The following is a 4349-nucleotide window of genomic DNA, read 5'->3' on the forward strand; positions in this document are numbered from 1 at the left end:
AGGCATAAAAAGTAATATTATAGTAAGGCATAAAAAGTCATAGTATCATAAGGCATAAAAGGTTATAGCATAGAAATGCATAAAAAAGTCATATTATAGTAAAGCATAATAAGTAATATTATAGTAACGCACAAAAAGTCTTAGTATAGTAATGCATAAAGAAGTCATATTATAGTAAGGCATAAAAATGTTATAGTATAGTAAAGGAATAAAAAGTCATAGTATAGTAAGGCAAAAAAAAGTCATAGTATTGTAAGGCATAAAAACGTCATAGTATGTTAAAGCATAAAAAGTCATAATATAGTTAGGTATTAAAAGCTTATAATATAGTAAGGCATACAAATGTCATAGTATAGTAAGGCATTAGAAGGTTATACTATAGTAAGGCATAAAAATGTCATAATATAGTAAGGCTTAAAAAGTCATATTATAGTAAGGCATAAAAATGTCATAGTATAGTAAATTAATAAAAAGTCATAGTATAGTAAGGCAAAAAAAAGTCATAGTATAATAAGGCATAAAAACATCATAGTATGGTAAAGCATAAAAAGTCATAATATAGTTAGGTATTAAAAGGTTATAGTATAGTAAGGCATAAAAATGTCATAGTATAGTAAGGCATTAGAAGGTTATAATATAGTAAGACATAAAAATGTCATAGTATAGTAAGGCATAAAAAGTCATAGTTCAGTAAGGCATAAAAATGTCATAGTATAGTACGGCAGAAAAAAGACATAGTATAGTAAGGCATAAAGCCATAGTATAGTAAGGCAAAAAAAGGACATAGTGTAGTAAGGCATAACGTTATAGTATAGTAAAACATAAAAAGTCATAGTATAGTAAGGCATTAAAAGGTCACAGTATAGTAAGTCATAAGGTCATAGTATAGGAGGTCATGGTATGGAAAAGCATGAAAAGTGATAGAATAGTAATTTATTAAAAGGTCATAGTATATTAAGGCATAAAAAATTCACAGTATAGTAAGGCACAAAAAGGTCATAGTATAGTAATACATTAGAGTCTGCAATTTACCTAATGTGCATGTCTTTGAACTGCGGGAGGAACATTGTGAGAACAAGTTCACTCAAATATTGGTAGGGACAATTCTGTCCTCCCAAAATATTGGTAGGGACATGTCCCTACTGTCCATATGCAAACCTATGCCCTTTATTTATTTATTTACATTTTATTCATTCACAGCTTTATATATTTTTGACGGTAGCAGATCACTTTAAGATAAAAGCTGACCTAGATCTTACTTGAAATAATACAAAAACAAAGCTGAGGTTCAGTTGTTTTTCATGTTAATCATATTGCGCTGAATTATCTAAATTAATTGAAATTTAAATAAAATGTATTCGTTCATGTATCACATAAATTCTGTTCATCATGTATCAAGGTAATCTTAAATCTCTCAACGATTTAAGATGTCTAAGTGGTAACTTCACAATCCTCTGGCCGCAGTTTTGTGCCTCTATTCTGTTTGGGGGTTAAGAGCCACTTCCCAGCATTTCATAATTGCTCTGCCTGTCTTAAGCAAGAGAGGGGGTTTTGACAGAGAGGGAGGCTGAGAAAGATGATAAACGTGCACAGAATGTTCTTTACTTCCTGCTCCAAAGTGGCAAGGTGGGAGGCGTCGGCTGAATTGGTAGAGGAGCCGAAAAACGAGAGGAAACCTAATGGGGATTTAGACAGTGAGTGGGGCAGGCCACGGGGTTGTGCCCGCAGCATGGCCCCACTGAGACCTCGAGACACTAAAAAAAAACATTTCTAGAGACACTCAGTGACACTGCTGGGAGCAAATCCATCTCGACAGGCTGTGAACCAAGACTGTAAAATGATAGGTTATCATTTTTCTGCACAGAAATGACTTTTTTTCCCCACCCACACATTTCACAGCAAAACCTCAAACCCAACTAGAGATGGACAGAAAGACAGATGGAGTTCGTAATCGAGGTCCAGAGCTGACAGAGATGGAGATTTGATACAGATAAAGAAAGGGTGAACAGCAATGACAGCTTGAGAGAGTGACATGAGCACGAATCAAAACAGGAGATAGATACAGAGAGAGTGAATGAAGAGAAGGAGCAGAACAAAAGAAGTGTGGAAGTGAGAATGAATAAAAAAAAGTTCGAGTGACTAAGTGACACAGGAAACCAAAGCATGAGCTGGAGCAAGACAGATGACCCTGGCAGTGGCGACGGCCAAAAGTGTGTGAAAAGACTTTTTTCGGGAAGGGAAGACCACACCCAGACCGCTAGTGATGGCAGCGGACCAAAATGCGCCCTGACTGGCCCAGAGGTTCCATCTTATCCTGTATAACCAAGGTGTTTCCTTCCCATTTGCCCTGGCTGAACCTGCTGTCATCTAAAGCTTTAACAGGCACTGAGGCAGACGAGGGAATAAAGAGGCTTCCAAACATGCTGCTACATTAAAATAACATTTAATCCGAACATGCAGTGCATCATTACTGCATAAAAATGATATGAACGAGGGTAAGAAGTCACTCATGGGTCAGCCTATTGTTTTTTTGCTGCTCATAAACAGCTGCTTTGATACTTACAGGACACCGGGTTCCTATTCTAGGGCAGCATGGAAGCTTATAAATGCTACAAATAGCTACAATAACATTAGATAACCTCCCAGAGGCCCGGTAAGGCAGATACTCCTGGCTCTTCTGAGTATAACATACGCTAGCAGGCAGACAGAGACTGGTCATCATGTGTCCTGCTGATAGTGATGCCTGACTCAGTCCAGAGATGTGGAGATAGACCAGCTGCCCATGCCAAACCTACTCTGAATTGTAGATCTTTCTTGCTGTGTCTCATGGCCTCCTCCCAGTTTTTAGTGTCACACACGGTTGGCTCAGCTCTCGCTTTGTTAAACGCTGACGATTGATAAATTGATAAATTTATTGCCTTGTTTTTCTGCTTGTTGGGAAATGTTTGATTTAATAAAGTCCTGGTTTGTGTCTCTCATGTACTGACATCGCCTTTGAGTCACATAGATAAGAATTCATTTTTCAGAAAAATAAATGCTCTGTGATCTCTGTGTGAAAACTAACATGGTCCTTGAACAACACTCACTGCTGTTCTGATGGTATTTCCATTTCCTTTGATAAAATGAACTGAATTAATAAACTGAATTAATAAAAAGAAAATGTGAAAAATGTTATTATCAGTTATATTTGTCTAAATAGAAAATTAAAATTAACATCATGTATTTTTTTTTTCAATTTTAATACACAACTACAATGTCACTCATTAGAGAACATTTCTCCGCCAAGGCCACACAATGCGAAAATTTTAAAAAATGCCCTATCTTGTATGTTAAAATTCCTGGAGCGCCCCTTTGACTGCATTCACACCAAAATTTAATGGATTCTTATCTGGCCCATGCCCCATCTATCCACCAAGTTTGGTGCAAATCAGTTCAGTAATTTTTGCGTATTCCTGTTGAGAAACAGGTGAAAACATAACTTCCTTGTTGGAGGTAATAATGGGTTTTTCTGTATTTATACAAAACGAGTAAGGAGATATGCCATTTCCAGCTACCTGGATAGAAAATATAGTCACAACTCTGGAAATTGGTTAGAATTCTTTTGTATCATGCTGCAGATGAAATGTTCTTTTCCTCCAGATGGTTAGACCGCGTCAAAGAAGCAGTGGGTGTTGTAAATCAATCGTCTGGGTTTTTCAAAGATTGAATGCTGTGACTCAAAAGTAATAGCTACACATGAGAGGCACAAACTGAAGCTAGATTTAATACACACTGTATTGAATTCTGTGCTCAAGGCATTGTTCATCCTCAACAATCATCTCAACATGCACAGATTTTGATTCATGCTCTCTTTCCCAGCTATGAAATAAGGCTTTCAAATCTTATGCAGACATTTTAAATCTTTTTCCCTCTCTTAAGCCTGCAAATATTTTGTCCTGAGGATGTTCTCGATTTCCATGCTCCGTGTTTGCTCCTGTTATCTCCTGACTGCCCTTAACATTTACTGCAGCGTTAAAGGTTTCACACTTGCTCTCACATTTACTCAAGCTGGTACACAGAACAAGCAAGTAAATAAAAAGAATTGTCTCCCCTTGACGAGCTACTACTCAGTGGAACTTCTTCTTAGGGTTGGACGGTTAAGGGGCCCGTCTGCCATTTCTAATTTATGGCCATCCCTGTGGCACCAGATTTTGGTGTGACAGCTGTTTTTACTGTCACGGCCATAAAGCTCCCCTGGGAAGGGAGAGGCAAGAGAAGGAGAGATGAGAACAATGGCTCGTCAGGCAACTTGCAGATGAGCAAAGAATCATATAAGGAGGTGTGTGTTTGTGAGTGTTTGGGGGGTGGGG

Source organism: Seriola lalandi, unplaced genomic scaffold, assembly GCF_002814215.2.
Source record: "Seriola lalandi dorsalis isolate HSWRI2012SDOR001 ecotype SW California unplaced genomic scaffold, Sedor1 jcf7180002054408, whole genome shotgun sequence".
NCBI lineage: Eukaryota > Metazoa > Chordata > Actinopteri > Carangiformes > Carangidae > Seriola > Seriola lalandi.